Genomic DNA, 18,392 nt, shown 5'->3' with positions numbered 1-18,392 from the left:
AGTCAATGCTTTAAGGCATCTATAGCTGGAGTCTGCTTTGTACCAGAGGAAAAAAAGAAATATAATTAATATATAGTTATACATTTTTAGCTAGAAAAATTAAAACCATGTAAACTAAAGGCATTGAGGAACAGGGAGGTTTCTGACATTCTCAGAAAACACTTATACTAGTGGCATTCATGTGGCTGGTCCTAAACCAGTTGTGGAGTGGAAAAGGATTACCTTTGATGTATGAAGATCAAAACCCCCATTTTTTTCAGGTAATAAGATCTCTCTCAGATGGATTTCAGTAATATGAACATGTTTTCCATGGCATGGTAGTAAAAATAAAACAATGCAATAAAACTACATCTAGGACTAATTCAGTCACTCTTGAATTCTTAGTGGAATGTCAAACAAACTCACAGCTGGTGTTAACATTTTCTAATGTAACACTGATATGCAAAGAAAAATTATAAAAGCAATGTGGGCAGTAAGACTTGAAATAATTTTGCAGCTCTGGTGGCATCATAACAAGCTTGATCAGTGGCCTGATACAACCACAAATGGCCTATGATACAACCACAACTGTAACAATTTTTTCCAGAATTTCAGTTTTTAAAGGAGCTTTAGTAATGTGGGTGGAGAAGGAATATAATGTAAAACTTGTCTTTTTTATCTGTTTTCAGTTCCTGCTCAGACTATATAATGAACTTTATTCCTTTCCCTTGCTAATTGTACCTTCCCTCCTAGAGGCACTAAAACCTCAACATTATCACAGCCATTGCTTTCATCACACTTTCATAAGTAACTAATTTTTTTTCAAAGCAAACCAATTCTTTTAATTGAGTACTTATCCTTGAATTTTCAAGTACTGCTAATTTCAGTATATTAGAGAACATTTCAATGCAAATACTTTAGAGATAGGTAAGATGAAAACAGAGGTTCAGTGTGAGAGAGTGGGAGAAGTAGGAACTAGACCTTGCACTTCTGAGAGTGGGAACCATTTCCACCCATTGAGTAGAATCTTTCACAGTGGTTTCTGAACTTCTGGGGCTCTTCTGTTCAAGGCAGGACAAGTGGAAGTTAGGGCTATCGAATGCCATGCCAAAGCCAAGGGGAAACACAAGAGCAGAAAAAATTACTGTGGCTATCAAATTCACATTCCTCGTGGATGGCACCTTGGTAATAACAGCACACTGAACTGCTTTGTTTTAACATATTTGTAATGGGTTGTTTCCAGTGAAATGCTACATATTATGAAAGACTGCTCAGCCAGAAAAAATGCCAAATGTGCTATTTTCTGTGTTTTGTTTAAATCCTGCCGTGGCTCCCATTGGTATCAGTCGTGCAAAGGCAGGGAAACACCTGTACATTTACTCATTTCATCTATTCAGTTCAGCCACAGAACCAAGTTTCCACTGCAGACTTTGCTTTTTACCTAATTTTCCGTCTGAGCTGGCAGAAGATCAAGAAGGTCAAATGATTTACTTGGGATCACGTAATGAGTCAGAACCTCGAGCCCAGATTAAACGAGGACAGTCTCTGGCTCCAGTGCACAGGACTTGCCTACTCAGTAAACCACACCAGCTCCAGCTGTTTTCCCTCCTCACATGAACAGAATATGAGGAAGTTTGTAGAGAATCTGTCTAAAGCAGAAAATCATCCAGCATCAGGCTGTCTGTAGTGAAATGCTGGATTTAAGGTGGGGTTAAATCAATACCCAGAACTGTGTGCTACCTGGTACTGTACTTTCCATTTCTTATCCCCTTCAAATATCTGTCTTACCCAAGAAATAGAGAAAGGTTTTCTTAAAATTTTTGTTATCACATGTAATCTCTGAAGACAGAAATAAACAAAAATAAAATATTTCACCACAGAACATTTCCTGCAGCAGCTGCGTTCGTGCTTTTATTCATTTGGTAGATGGAGAAGCTGCATCACTATTAAGTAAAATCACAGCAGAGGAGAAGTCTAATCTAGATGAATTACAAGCAAGAATGTGTGTTTCAAATATTCACCACAGATACAAATTAATCTTCATGGCAGAATTAGAGAGCTCTTACAGGTTACTGAGAACACCTGAATACTGAAGGGGAATTTAAGAGTACATATAATTTCTACTGGTGTAGGGTAGGAGCATTAGGAATTATCACTGCAACTTGAAGCTCTCAATTTTTTTAACATCTTGTCTGAGTTAATAAATTTGAGCTTTAATTAGTTAAGGGCTGAAACTTATCTTGCATGGGAGACCGCTATAATACCAAACTTAAAGGGAAGACAGGGAATCTGATGCTATTCTACCATCAATGCAAGTTTTGCAGCAGCCTAGAAAACCAAGGTACACTTTATATAATTACTCAGTTAGAGGGTTAATTTAAATTAAACACTATTCCCAGTAGGAATGCTGCTGCATACCTTTGAAGAAAGCTATGTATGTCACAAACAAACAGATGAGGGACTCCTGATTTGTTGATCAGCAATGTCAGCCTAAGTAACCATTTGAATGGCTACACTGGTCCCAGTTCTATCACTATTTACTGTTCTGGCATACAATAGATCTGTTACTTACAGTCTCACCAAGTCCCAGCCACTAAAAATTGACATTTTGGCCTGTCTAGCTCTTACCACCCTGACTCTGTCAGACCCTTCCCTTTGATCCCAACAAGCATTTACCAAATTCTCTGTAAAAGGCCATCCAAAGGCAAAGGCCTAGGAACACTTCAGCATCTATCCATAAGTTGGACTGTAACTGTCCCTCAATTCCTCAGTCCTATCACCACTGTGATGTTCCTGTTACCAGCAAAATCCCACATGCAGAAAGCAAACTGGTAGGAGATCATCCTCAAGAAAGATGCACATTCCTCTGGAGGAGGCACCTTGTATCCACATCCTAAGTATTGCTCTCTGCATAGTGCTTGGTTTCCACCAGTCACAAAACTGCTTCCTGCACCCTGGTAATGCAGAGACTAAACTGCACCACTGAGGAACAGACACAGAAGCACCACAGCTTATAAGACTGCCCTAAAAATAGATACACCCCACGTGATCCAGCTCTAGGATGCTCACACCCGAGAGGCTGCTCTTTCTCACCTACTCACTAGATCATAACAATGAGTGTGAAGGTCCTGACCCTCAGGAAATGCCAACATTTCAAACTATAGCAATGCATGTCCCCTGAAACACAGACTGTCATGAATGTATTAAATATGTCCTACCTTGACATCCACCAGAATGATGAATAAAGTTTGAGACCATTTCTTTTAATCATATGATGCTTACAAGTTTGCTGGCAAGATGTACAAATTATTTTATGCACCTTTAGGATAAAGGCTGGTTTTGACAGCTTCTTGCTTAGAACCTTCAGAACTGGATCATAATGGTGACACTCACTCATCCATCCTAGAGGAAGAATATTCTGCATTGCTGACACAGGCCTACAGAAGGAATTCCCTTGAGAAGGAGAATGTGCTTTCTTCTTCATGTTGCACTTGTCTGACCTTATTTTCTCTAAAACAAAGAAAGATCACTGTGCATACCAATGTGTGCCTGCACCTCTCTTTGTGTTTCTCTGTGCATGTGTGTGTGTATATATGTATAAATTTGCATATTAAAAGCTTGACAGATTAATTCACTGTGTGCACGTTTGCTCCCAAGGAGCACGCCGAGCATCTGGCTCAGTGTACAGTGGGAAGGGCCTCCAGGGATGAGCACAATACCTGAGTCTGCCTGGAACAAACCACCACCACTTCCACTCACAGAGGATGTTAACAGGGCCATAGCCCCAGCTGCTGCCAGCACACTTTCTTTTAAAAGTTACAAGATAAAGTTCAACTTGATAATTCCTTGTAAGTTCACACAAACAAAATTGACTCATAAGAAAATTGCTGGGACTTAAAAGCTGTGAATACAAAAATATAAAACTCAGATTTGAGGCTGACAATGGCCTGGTCAAATATGCACAAAGCTCTCAATCATATATTATGAATGTCAAGTAAAAGAAAATGTTAATATTCTGATTCCTCTCACGGTTGTCTGTGACCCAATTATTTCCATTAGTACTACTCACACCCTTAGTGTGACATTTGCTTTCACAATCTGAATTTGTCTGAGGTGAAACTCACATTATATTATCATCTATCTGACAAACTGATTTTTAAAAATACAAGAGAGACCAGTACACTGATTAGAATATACTTTCTACTGGCAATGAATATCTCAGATATGAGGAAGCTATGCCCACTTTGCTCAGGCAAACTTGTTGGCCTGTTCATCAAACACAGACAGCACCTCAGCTGTGATCAGAAACCCAAAATGGACAGGAAAATAAGTTGAAATTATTCTTGCTATCTTGCTGCAGCTTAAATGCAATTTCAATGCCCTTAAGGGCCATTTTATATTGTTAGAGCTCTGCAAAGATTCCTTAATTGTAAATAAAAGCAACACCTAAATGTTCTAAATGCTTTTTATTTTTAAATTAGTAGTCATCACTTCTGGGAATATAGTTAATCGAGCAACACAAACCAGATGAATATGTACTTTCTTTGGCTGCAGAATAAATACTCTTCAGACTTAATAAAAGTTATTCTGAATTCATGCTGAATCAGAAAAGGAAGAGCAAGCCAGTTTTGACTGCACTCCATCTGCCACAGTGTTTGGATTTTATTGCATGCAACACCTTCGTGTTTTGGTTCAGACCTCAGCTGATGTAATTGTGGGCCACCATGTGACCTTTAGGAGGAACACTGGCCAGTGTGACTTGGGTGTATCCTCAAGACACAAAAACAAGAAGTCAAATGAAAAGAACTTCATAATATGGCAGCTTCAAATTCTCATGACTTAAGCAAATCTCATGATGCTTTGGAGGCTCACTGATGGGCAAGGGAGGAGAGGCTTATGCTTGTGATTGGCAATGCTGCTGATATTTTAGAAATGATGGCATCAGAAATTCACTTGGAGAAAATCTAGCACTCACAGCTGAGAGAGAGGCAAAGTGCCTTGCCTTCCAGACCCCTCAGAACTGCCCAAAGAGAACAAATCTCCAGATGACCCCCGGGGAGGACCCTTTCTCTAAAATGACTGCCATTTATACTCTTGGAGGGATGGATCTGCGAAGCTCGCACTGACCCACCACAGTCATCCTTATAGAAACTGTGGGGCTTCTTTTTAGAGTCAGGAAACAGCATTTCCTATTTCTTAAAAAAACTCTCTCTAGGAAGTGTTAGATTTCAGGATCATGTGTACACAAGGACATCCCTCCATTCTCCCTTCCTCTTCCAGATAGAAGGGATAATACACATACACAGATGGACATTTTTACTTGCAGATACAAAGTGTGATATTAGACCCAAAATTATTACTATTTCACTCAAGATTTTACACACAGAATACTGTTAACTTACACTAATAATGACTTTTTATATCAGGCTCACAAAATTCAATAATAGATTTGTCTGAAAGAAGTTTTCACTTGTCCTCCAAGTGAAATAAGGCATTAAGTAAGGCACTTTTGAGTGGCTGAGTTGCGCATCAAGAAACAAGAATTGTAAATAAGGAAGTACTTTGACTAGTGCAGAAGATTGATACAGCACCTGACAGCTTTCATTACGTAGATCTAATTTATTTCAGTAAACAAGTGGCTGGAATCATGCATCATTTCTAAACGAGCTGACCCTCAGGTTTACATGGTTGGCTGATATGGGTTTGAAAACAGGAAACTCCAGCTGTAACATGAGTGACCCAGACAGCAAAAAGCTAGACACCAAACTAAATTGGAAGGCAGGAAGTCAAAGTTCATGCTCATACCACAAACAATACAAAAATAATGAAGTTCCTCTGAGATACATTTGGCAAAGCCAAATGTCATTGTGAAGCATAAAATATAAGAGAACGTATAATATAAATGTTTATGGAAAAACAGAGCAAAGAATTGTTGACAATTTTCCAACAGTGTTCCAAAGAGCTATCTATCTGCATACATTTTCATAAACACTATATGTCCACTATAAACTGAACACTGACAGGATGCCTAACTCCCTCAGGTTCTCTTAATTAGGCCATTCAAAAGCCCTGGGGTTTGATATCTTTATTCTTTGGTTTCCTAAACCTTGATTTAATTCTGTCTCATCTCCTGGAATACTGCTGGAGCCCCTGCTCTGTTAGGCACTTTTCTTCTGCTCCTCTGACACTCTATTGTAAAGCAAGTTTTACTTCTCTAGGGACCAGCCTCTCGGCACTTTTGAGCTCTAGAGTGTTCCACAGGTTCACACAAAGCCTTGACAGCCCACATCCAGAAACATAATCACATCCTGTTTGCATCAGAGCTCCCCAACGATTTCCCCAGCAGCTACACTTGGTCTGTTGCTGTTACCTCCTGAGACCACATTTCTACACAAACACTACAGAGACGAGAGTATGTGCCTACAGCAGAGCCAAGTGCTCATTCTGGGGACAGAATAAGCCAGTGCAGAAGAAAGTCTAACACCGAACAGGGCTACAGCTCTGCAAGTCAGGGATAACACTGCTGAGGCAAATTGAGAGATTTACATCTGAGCAACTGGTGGTTGCTGGAGCTCTAATCAAGATCTACACAGATCCCTGAAAACAAGAGTTTTATTCCATACCAGGGCTGCAGCAGTTACATTCAAATCTTCCTAATTCCACTCTGGAGCAGACAATGGAAGTTTTAATTTAATTTCATGTACATTTAATTTATCTGGAACAATAATTAATCCCTAGACTCCTGACTAAGTAATCTGTCTAATCACCTGCTATGTGTTCCAGCTGCAGGGCTCCTCTGCATCCTTGTGTTCTGTAACCAACCTCTCTTTGCTACGATCCGTCCCACAGCCTTGAACTCAAAAACTCCAAAGGTAATTTCTGCCTCTGCCTCTCTGAGAATAACCCTCGTCCCCATTATGTCTATGGAGAAGGAAGGATTGATACAACTGCACCCTATATATCCTACAGAAGATACTTCTCTGCAGAACTCAGGGGCTGGAGTCTGCAGACACAGAAGGTAAACTCTGCGTTGTCAAACATCTGCAAGAGCTCACAGCTGATCTAACACTTCACCACACAAACAACATTGGTATTTTCCACAAACCATGCTCAGATGACTTTTTCTCTGAAGTTCCTTTTTAATCTGGTTAGTTTTTTTTTGCTTTCCAACTTCTCGTGTTTATTCCCTTGACTTCTTTATAACAATGAATCTCAAAAAATATTATCCCCTGTTGAAAGAGTGGGAATCAAGTCACTGCTGGTCTTAGCCAAGGGGCTTCAGCACATGCATGTCTTGTGGAACCAACTGCTGTTTGAGCATGTGGATAAATTCTTTTAAATTGTAACACATGGCAAAAGGAAAACTGAAACAGAAAAGACTGAAATAAAAGACAGGAATTTTTAAAAACTTCCTTTTTATTGAATACATCTTTTCATAATAGGCTGGGCAATTTTTGTGTTAAAAAATATTTTAACATTTTAAATTCTAGTAAAATACTGTTAACTCACCTGGCAAGAGTGCAAACCACATGAATTCAGCAGCTTTCCAAAAGCTTTATTTCTGTTAATAGTTACTGCTTACACAGAGGTCATTAGCACATGCTGCCATTATTAGTAACTATTTTATTCACAAGAGATATCAAATCTCTTCAAGGAAGGCAAAAACTACAACAATAACAAGTGAAGTTTCCTTTGTCAGCAATATTTTGTAAATGTAAAATAAAATGCCAGTGCAAAATGCAGACCCACAGGCTTGGGTCTATGCTTTGATGATTATGTAGCATATTCCATTCTGAAAATTTATATAGTAATTTTGAGATTATGGACCCATTCTTCAAATGAAACTTTACTGCCACTATTTACTAAATTTGCTATGACAACACTGACCTGGGTTTGGTGATGCAATAGCACGGAAAGAAACACAAGGCAGGACTGTGGGATAAACTGGTACCTGCATGTACATTGATCTGTAGTGAAAATTCAGATGTGTTAATCTCTGAAAACCAAACACAACATTTTAAGCTGGATATTCAAGGGCTGGCAATAATTTTGAAGCTATAAGGACTCAGGCTGATCTTGAAAAGTGAGATGAATTGAAGACCATATTAAGGCAAATGAATATATTGGAAAATATCTCAGTAACTATTCAATGAAACTCAGTTTATCCCAATTAAATGCTAGCTTTGTATTTTTCAATCAATGCAATTAATAGAGTTACTGCAGTTTCTGTAAAACTTCTCTGATATATTTACAGTGTTTTAAACCTTTCTTGCACACAATTCCCCATAAGATGAAGAAGTCTACAATTTTGGGGGAAAAAACATGGAAAGCAGTATCAAAATGGATACATGGATTTAATGACAGGTTTTGTTTTACTTATGCCCGGTGTTTTTACATTTTGCAACTACAGTTGTGACAGATCTTCAATTTGTTTCCTCACTCAAGTAATTGAAGTTGCAATACTGTTTCCTGAATTTGCAATTTCAATTTGCTCATTCTTCTCCTGAGACTCATCTTTCCTCTTCATAGCAAAGGTTAACAGAATCAGTCAAATTTGTCTTATCTGTGTCCCAGACTGGACCAGTGGGAATTAGTAGAGAATGTTCTGTACCTCACCTGGTTTGGCATAAAGAGATTAGAAGTGTTTAGAAAGTGTTTAATTGTGATGACAGGTTACTAACAGTCACTTCAGGGAGGGAAAAAAAAGCTTTTTCCTAGATATTTACAGCACTTTCCAACCAAGATTTTCTAATACTAAAGATCTGTACGCATGAAGTGCACAGAACATGTAACTCAAAGGTGAATGCGGTACCAACATTACACTGCAGAGAGCCTTAGTGCAACACTGACAGGTACACAGACAGCAGATTCCAGATCTGTTTGTAATTAAAGGTATCTTAGGTCATTGCACAGAGTATCCTATTTGAATATAAATGTTTGATTTCCTTTCACAAAGAAGCAGAGTGGCTTAGCTGTAATTCAATATTATTGCATAGTTGAGGGCAGCCCTTTGCACATACACAAACACACTCAGATACCACATGCACTCTGATTTATCATCTATCCTCAAGCAGGCACATACAGTGTGGTTTATTATTTATCCCTATACATGCACGTGTGTTTGCACACACTTACTGTAGACCACTGGCGGCTGTCAGCTTCTGTGCTATCTCAAAAACACAGTGAATATTATTTTGCTCTCTCTAATGTGCAAACTGTCAAAACAAATCCCATTTCACAGCAAATTCAGTGTGTGCAGCAGACAACTCTCTCAGGCCACTCACAGGGGCTTCTCACTGTAGGCCTTGGGATACTCAGTGGCAAGAAAACTTCACCATCACCTGAGTTTTCCTACCTCAACACCCACACCCTGCTGTCCTTTTTTATAAACTCTTGTAAGAAAGCTCGAGTCTGAGTCCTGGTGTAGTGGCACTCCTGTGGCACAGCAGGACTGTGCTAACACACCCCCTTTTGCCATGTTTAAGGAAAATCACATATCGCTTTTTCCCCACGGCAGCTTGATTTGAACCCAGCATCTTCAAACTATAAAGACATGCCTGTCCATCACTTGGCCAAATGGAGCAGTTCAATAACTAGCAGATGTGCAAACAAGCTCTCAGAGCATTCACTGGTGTGTCCCCCCAGTCTCTCAAAATGCTGCTCTGCATGGCCTAGGACACAGCAGCTCTGCTGAGGCAGCCTGAAAAACAGGCACAGGCAAAGTGTAAATCCTTATAGCAGAAAAAAATGGTTTGCAAGAGGCCAGCTTTGACTTCCTTACTCAAAACAATGGGCATAGGTACTTTCCCGTGCACTAAACAATAGTAGTTCAACTTGTAGGTGTGCATCTAAATAAATTTCATTGAAAATAAAATCTGATGGCATTTTTAATTAGTTGAGCACCTTTATGTGACATTTCCCTTACATAAAATAAATATCCAAGTTTACATATGCACTGTGGATTTTTTTTTGATCTCAAATGGTCTTTCTTACTTTATTTCTCTCTGTATCTTTCTAGATAAGGAAATTTGGTATAAATTTGGTATCAATTCAAAACTAATCTCTATTAACTACAGAAACACAAAAGCCTTGCTTCTGCTGTGGTATCTAAAGTGGATTGCCTGTACATGTGCACAGCACAAAGCACATTTCTCAGCTGGCTTCAAATCCCAGCAAAGACCACTCAAAAAAACCAGAAAATGAGCAGACATTTGAAGTAGTAGGCATTTAACAACAATGCTTAAACAGCAGCAATATGTTATTTTGCTCTGATCTGAAGGTGAAATATTTTCAGTTGACAGAGTTTGGAGCTGATCTTTTTCAAGCACAGGAAGGAGAGTTTTTCTAAGTTATTAAATCAGAAGAATTTATAGATTCAGGCACATAGAACAAGATCAGATGTGTCCAACAACTCTTCTTCACATGTGCTGTACCCATCAAAGGATGAGGAGGCCCAACCTGCCAAACAAATGTTTTATATTGAGCTGGAGGGTTCCAAATGTCTCACAACAGTGTCAGATAAACAAAAGGAGACACGAGAAGGTGACAGGGAAGCTCTCACTCAAGTGTTGCTTCTGTTTCGAAGATGAGTGACAGACAAAGAACTTTCCCCCACTTAACAACAAAAAGAAATCTCAGACTACTCGAGCCAGACAGCCAGAAATATCAAGGTTGTGCAAAATATTTTCTAAGATAAAATAGAAAAATATATTTCTGGTTTGAAGAGAAATCTAATCAAAATAGCATAAATTATGCTTCCAATTGTAACTTTTACTAAGAAAATCAATACCACAGTAATAACATTTCAATAATGTCATTAAATATTAAACTTTACTGACCGCAGAGATTGCCCACTTATCAGTTTAATTTCTTTTCTGCTAGAAAATAATTGTATCAGATAGTAATTGATTGGCCAGTAATAATTCATGTAATGAATGTAATAAATATACCTTTAGCTCTGTGCAAAATTACTCTAAAACAAATCTCCACAGAAGAAGCATGAGATGGCAGAATTAAAAAAACAAGGGACAGCCAGCAGAATATCCATTTTTTTTTTCCTGTGATGGATATTGATTCACAATGCAGTGGAAGAGCTGAAACCACTGCCTGCTTTGCCACAGTAAAGCTGCCTAACAGCACCAGCCAGGGCCTGTGTCAGCACCCCCATGAGGGAGTGGGGCAGGCTGGGGCAGCTGGGGACATCCCAGGGCACCAAATGTGACAGAGGCAAGGGTCAGGGTCTGGCAGGGACATGAGCAGACCTGGTCTGGCAGGGACATGAGCAGACCTGGCCCCGTGGTGCCCACGGCTGGGCAGAGCTGTGGCATCTCACTGGTGCGAGGACTGATGGCACTGGGGGATGAAATGGGATCTTGCGCCATGGGTGGGGTGGCAGAGGTGCCATGGGGCACCTAAAGGCTCTCAGTGCCCTGACAGCAAGTCAGTAAATCCTATCCAGTAAAACAAAAATACAGAAATGTTCACCTTCAACAACCAATTTCCAAGGCAAAGAGGCACCCAGCATCAGAGAAGATCTGTTTTGATAGAGTCACAGCCTGGCACTGGGAAAGCTGCTACACACATTTCCATGTTTGGTTTTTTGACTTTTTAAGTAAATTGATTAAGGGAGAAGTCAGGCTGGGCAGATCCCACAGTCCCATTAGAACCTGTGCAAAAATGGGAAGCCTGTAAAGACTCAAATGGAATATATAAAAAGCTTTTTTATATATCACTGAAGAAATGAACTTGTTTCTTTTGATGGGTATAACAATTTTCCTAATTTAAAAAATATTCCTAACACTTCCCTATTTTAAGCTGACTCACTTGAATAAAGTTACTGCTAATTTAAACCCATGTAAGACAGAAATCAGACATCAGTGCCAATGTCCTCTCTCTGTAAATCAGCAAAATTCCCTCTCTACTAAAAGTGAGATTTCACAGTCAATTTAAGCTGATCTAAGACTGCTCTGCTCCTGAACAGGGCAATCCAACTTCCTTTTATCTCCAGCTGCGTGTTCCCACCACTTCCCTTGTGTGGGCTCTAGAGATCATACAGCCAAAGGATAAACAAGATCAGCTCACTGATCCTACTGAAAACTAACACTGAAAATACTTAGTTTTCAGCCAGTTTCCAAAGAGTTGAAAACACCCCTTTGTGTGACAATCTACAGTTAAACCTTGCATAAATTGTTTGTGAAACCTCACCATTAGACACAAGCCCAAAAAAAAGGAATTTATCAATAACTGAGTAAAAAGTAAGATACTACAAAACCTTGGCAGTCTGTTGCAAGCAATTACAATATTTTAAAAGAACAATTTTTTTTCAGTTTAGAAATCTAAACTGAAATTCAGTCGTCACAGATGCTAATGTATAAGAAGCAACAGTTAAAATGAAACAAATTTTAACAAAACACTAATTTTGCAAGATATATTTCAAGTCTACAAATACTTAGTTCACATGCATCTAAATAAATTTCATTTAAAATAAAATCTGATGGCATTTTTATGATCTAAGGAAAAAAACTCATCATGAACATGTCACACCTCTCTTAACTTTTCTTTAGCATTTTACTTACCTGATTGTTTTAAAACAATATGTATTTTTAACCTGGAATTGGAGATTTTAATTTGCATATTTTTTCAGGTATCTTTTGTTAACTCAGCTTATAAAGCAATTAGGAAGATCTTTTTTTCCCCTGTTCCCATCTTTCTTGTTTGTTAGATTTTATCTGGGCATTATTGTGATGATAAGCATCCTGTTCCTTTCTGAGGTTCATTTTGTGCTGTTTCTTTTTTTATCTATCTTCTAATGTGTGTTGCAAGATGAGAAAGAGCATTTTTTTTACAGCAGCTAAAGATACAGCAATAGAATAATGTGGGAATAATAGGTTGCTCTTATTAAGTTACTTATACCATTGTCAAGTGGTTTAATGTGTAGACAGGCAATTAGACAGGCAATATGAACAAATAACATCATCCTAGATAAAACTCTAAGCATTAATAATATCAAAATAATTGGCCCAGTTCTGAATTTGGAAAACCATCAAGCTCAGTAGTGTAATTACTGTTTTCAGCGCTGTTCTGATCTTGCATTTTATAAACACACATTTTTTTAAACTTAAACATGTTCCTTGTAAGGATGGTAACCCATCTGCTGAGGTTTCTATGCAGGTGGAATTCCCAGAAAGGACTTAGTAAGAGTTTCCAAGTGTCCCCACACTGTCAAAAGTAAATTAAGGGCATCTACGAAGTCTGCTAAAACAAGATTTTTATTGCAGTCATAATTTTTATGCTGTAAGCACAAAAATTAAGACAGGTAAATGTCTTTATTACAGGTCTTTGAAAAACAATCAAAGAGTAACATTTGGTAGATACAGACCTAAACTTGATTTGAATTGAGGACTTAAAAGCCTTAGAAAATCTGTCCTATTACTGTGCTCTGTAACATTTGGCTTCTTAATGTGTTCTTCTGTTGTAATGTTATTATGAGCTGGATTATTACCAATTGCTTGTGTGTGCAGCTTTGCCCCTGTGCACTGATTTGTATTTTTAATACAATAGCCCCCATTCACACACTAAAAGCATGTAGAGATTATAGAAGTTCTGTGCAGAGTGGTTCACAATCAGTAGGACCTCTATGCCTAAACTCCATTTAAACATTAGGTTTTTCATGATGCCCTCTCAAACCAACAGCGGGGACAAAAGAGATTACTTTCTTGAGAGTGGGCAACAGTCATCTACACACAAATAGGTCAAATTAGAAAAAATGGGAAGAGCCTTCTTTTAGGTTGATCCTGGCCAGACAGATTCTTGGAGATTATTCAGTGACTCAGTAAACTCACTAAACGTGACAAGATGCTAAACCACTAATGGTTTCTATTCTGACCTTTTCTACTCTTTATCTTTTTGTCTGTTTTTATCATGTAACCTCTTAGGGAAGGAAATATTGCCTTCTTTTATGTTGGGAAATTGCCCAGAACATTGCAGACACTACCCAAACAAGGAGTAACTATAATAATAACAAAAAGAGGAGGAGGAGAAGGAGGAGGCTTACTTGACCCCATACCAGCATTCCCCTAAAGACTCCTGTTAGACGTGATGGAATGGTAACCTGGCTTATTGCTTCAGCAAAATTGTCTGCAGTAAATTGCACCAATATAATTAATGCTATCAAAATTTACAGCAGAAAGGGAGCATTGCTGTGCAATCAAGAGATAGCTGAACTTAGTTTTGAACAAGTCAGGTATGACAGTGAGTGTAGCTACTTGAGAATATACAAATCCATACGTGTTGTGTTGTCCTGAGACAGAGTTAAAGAGATCTAGTCAGTTCTGCTCCTGCCTTCATAACCTTCAGCATGGCCCTGGTAGATAACTCTGTGTGCCCTCATCTCACCATCTGTAAAACAGAGATAACAGTTTTCTGCATCAGAGCATTTGGATATCTACAAATAAAATGCTGCATTTTAATACTGTTCAATACTATTAACACACTCTTTCTCCACTGTATAAGGTCTCAAAGACAAACATTTCACTTTGATCTTCTTTCTGCAGCATGCCCTCTGCTAGTCCTCAACAACACATTTTAAGTAGTGTATGAAAAAAGGCCAATGTAATGAAATTAACTCTGCAAAGACCTCATTTTCCCTAGATTTGATGATGGAGATTCTCTACTGTCATAACATTTTTTAACCCTTATAATTTCACAAAGTGCTCATACCAGATTCTGTTTGACCCTTATATTTCATGACATGTAGTCCCATTTATCTCCCATTTATGAAATACAGCACAAGCATGACACTTCAATTTTATAAACTTGCAGCACTACACAAGGAACGCTGCCTTCCTGTGTCATTAATACCAACATCATGATTCAGACCCACGGCCTCTAAGTCTTTCTTTTAGGTTAATTTATTGCAGCAGTAAACCAATTTCTTTGCTTCTTTCTACTATTTTATGTAACAGTGTAAAAATTTGAAAAGCATATCAAAACTTCAGCTATCCTTAAAATTCTGCTAATATTTCTATGGTCTCACATATGTGATTTTGCCACCGGCCTTGTGACCGGGGCACCCCAGTAGGATTTGTTTCATTTTGTTGATCCTTATGGGTATTTGGTATACCAGATAGTAAAATAATCATTTGTATAGTTGTCAGAATCTGTCTCCTTAATTAAGAGTCATCTCGCTCTGCGTTGCATAGAAAATCTGGACTATAAAAGAACACTGGAAAAAGTTTGTACTGGAAAAAGAAGCTGCAGGTAGGTATAAATATAAATATAAATATAAATATAAATATAAATATAAATATAAATATAAATATCAAGAGAGAATATGTGATAAATATTATAAAAATTTATAAATATAAATTTAGATACCAGGAGAGAATATGTGTTAAATAACCAATTCCTATTGAAAAAAATGCCCTAAAATAGCAAGCAGATTCAAAGGTATCTTTGACCAGGGCTGTATTTGCAGCTCTGTTACTGCTGCTCCCTCCTGCTACTGTTCAGCCTCCTGCTATCCACAGGACTTTTCTTGGTGCACAGGACTGCTCTTCATAGCTCCATACTTTGCTGTGGTTTTAGTTTAAGTCCTGGGAAAAAGAGATCTCACTCCACATGACTGTTTCTCCCACCACCCAGCCTTCAGTTTCATTTCATTTCATTCTGGACACTATTAGCAACAAAATATTTAAAATTCTCATAAACTGATTGAAAGTTCCTATTTGTATTTGATAGCTTTCTCACTGAAAAATACTTCATATACAGTATTACTAATATTAACTATTCTAAATGCCCAAATGCAGAAAATTTGAGAATTACTTTCTCACATCAGATCCAAATGACTCAAAATTTCTCCGGCTGGTGCTGGTTCAGACTATGATATGCATGGATTTGAACTTTTGAAATATCACTTTTTGTTGCAGATTGTGATCTTATAAGACAAGACTAGTAGCATTAATAATAAATGCAATTCTGATGGTTTTAGTTAAGGAAATATAGCTGAATCCAAAATTACTCACTTTGTATTGAGCATGTTTGGTAGCAATTTTGTCTTACTAAAGCTATCATAAGGGGCTTAAAGCATTGATTTTAAAAATTTAAGAAATCAGTGGGGTTTTAGGCCCCGAGACTTTTAAAATAGAAGGCTTGATTTAGTGAAAGTTAGTTAATGACTGCAAAAAATATCTTACAAAAAATACTAGAAATAAAATTTTAAAATGCAAATTAAGAGCTGCAAGCAGGTTTAAAACCTAAATTATTCTGTGGCACTGCAAAACCTGTGTTAAAGGTTATCTATACACACAATACAATGCAAATACAAATAATGCATTTCTACTAAGACAAGGCTATTCCAAAGATACAAGTGTAAAAGCACATTTCCTTAAAGCACAATTAATGCATAGAAGACTCTGCATCTTTATGTTGCTCTCATGTTTAAGGCAATTGAGACAGCCAAACTGAATATATTTGCATCAAAAATATGTTTGAAATAATTAAAAATTTGTAAACCCAAGCATTCAAAATGATAGAAAATTGAAGAAATCTAGAAAATAAAGATGGCTCGTCATGCTGGATTTGTTTCTAATCCCATCTATTGTGCTTCAATTCCTACCCATAAAAAAATTTAAATCTATAATTTATGGAAACATCTATAACCTTAAGGTCATCACACAGAAATGCCATTATGTGGAACCTTGTAAAAATGTTGCCAGCAGTGCCTCTGCTGTACTCCATAGCTGGCATTTCAGCCAGCCTTCTGCAGCTCAGAGTCACAGTAACAAGATTTTGAAGTTTAAATCTCTTTAAAGGAGAAAAGCTGCTTTTTCATCCCTTTCTTCAAGCGTACAATATAATTGGCAAAGTATCAGGAATAATAAGACAACTGGTTGACACAAACCCCAGGAGGAACAGAGCAGCTTTTGTTCTGAGTTCTCATCAAATTCTTGGAAATCTTGCAATAGGAAATGTTGTTGGAATGTAGGTTCTTATTCAGAGTTCTGACACGTTAGGCCTGCAAGATCTGAAATCTCTTACCTGCTTCCATAATTACTGGACACCTTTCTTTGTGCTGCCTGCAGCTCAAACAGCTTTACACTTAAGTATTTAAAATTTTCTTGATACAAAAGAAAGACATTTCCTTCTTTATTAATGCATCATTATTTGAGAGAAAAAAAAAAAAGTTTTGCATTGGTTGTGCACTTTACTGTGCAAGTAGTCTCACCAAATCTCTTTTTAAGTGTGCATGGACATGTAATTCAAGCTCTCTAAAACTGAGTTACTTCCTTCTAATCAATGTAGTCACTTAGAGGAGGGCACCACTCCATAAAAATTACTTGAACTGCTGTGTTTTTGTCCATACTGCCTCCACTTATGTATGATGTTAGGATTTCTGGGGAAGTATCTCATAGATGATAAGTAGACTGAGTTGGATGTGTCATAAGGAAGCAGTTTGTTTTTTACTAGATGCCTCTTCTGCCTTGGAAAAACAGAGGTAAAAAAAAAAAAAAAAAAAAGGAAGCAGATTTCTGAAGAGAAAATATTATTATAACAAAGATTTCTCTGACAGAAAACTGATTGTACTATATTTGTTTCTACTACTGTTCAAGAGGGGGAAAAAGTCATTAATATAAATTACACCAAGAAAAATTCAGCTCAAGGAATAAGTCCAAATCAGTTTCCACTTACAGCTGAAACCAAACACAGAAAAGCCTTGAGGTAAGGAGCAGAAAAAGTGCCAGTGTGCAGGAAGTTTCAGATCAATTGATGTCACCAATTGCCTTTTGGTTATGTCAATGAACAGAAGATGCTCACCATGAACCACAGAAACCAGAATGCCATTTGTGACAGGTTGATGGCATTTTCTCCTCTCATGTGACACCATGCTTTATTTTTAGGTGGGTCCGCAATTAAGGGAAGGGAAGTAGAACCTGATCACTACAGCTTTCTCTCCCTTTCAAATTTCTACTCTCAAAAATATGACAGACCTCCTTTTAGCAACACAATGAAATTTTGCTAAAGATCAGAAATATTGTCAATATGTTTTAAAAATCCAATGTATTGCCTATGGTCTTGTAAGACGATGCCAATTTTTTTTTCCATTTTAACTTTGCTCTCTCATATTCAGTTTGAGTTACAACCCCTTAAGTTAGAAACCTAAGAACTGAGCCATCCCTCCTGAGTGGTTATGTACTGTAGCCTTGGTTGCGGAGTGTTCAGAAAATGGTTCTGATGAAGTAATGAAAAGATGCTTATAAATTATAATTTGTCAGGTTCTTACAGACCTCTGAGAGATACAAACATGGCAACATCACAAACAAAAGAAAACTTCAGTGGGTCCAGTTCAATACAAAAATTGGCAACAGAGATGTATTTAGTAATTACTGGGTGTTCAGAATGTGTGTAGCTCCTTC

The 18,392-nt window shown here is 37.8% G+C and overlaps 1 long non-coding RNA gene across 1 annotated transcript in view; it reads right to left on the bottom strand.

The window, feature by feature from the left end:
- Positions 1–13,306: 13,306 nt before the first annotated feature.
- LOC128791040 (uncharacterized) overlaps positions 13,307–18,392 on the bottom strand; it is a 66,043-nt gene continuing 60,957 nt past the window's right edge. Inside the window, exon 4 of the long non-coding RNA XR_008431949.1 lies at positions 13,307–14,376. This is a non-coding gene — a long non-coding RNA (uncharacterized LOC128791040). The remainder of the gene's footprint in view (positions 14,377–18,392) is intronic.

The sequence above is a fragment of the Vidua chalybeata genome, chromosome 7, assembly GCF_026979565.1.
Source record: "Vidua chalybeata isolate OUT-0048 chromosome 7, bVidCha1 merged haplotype, whole genome shotgun sequence".
Taxonomy (NCBI): Eukaryota; Metazoa; Chordata; class Aves; order Passeriformes; family Viduidae; genus Vidua; species Vidua chalybeata.
This window is presented reverse-complemented; position numbering and strand designations above follow the sequence as displayed.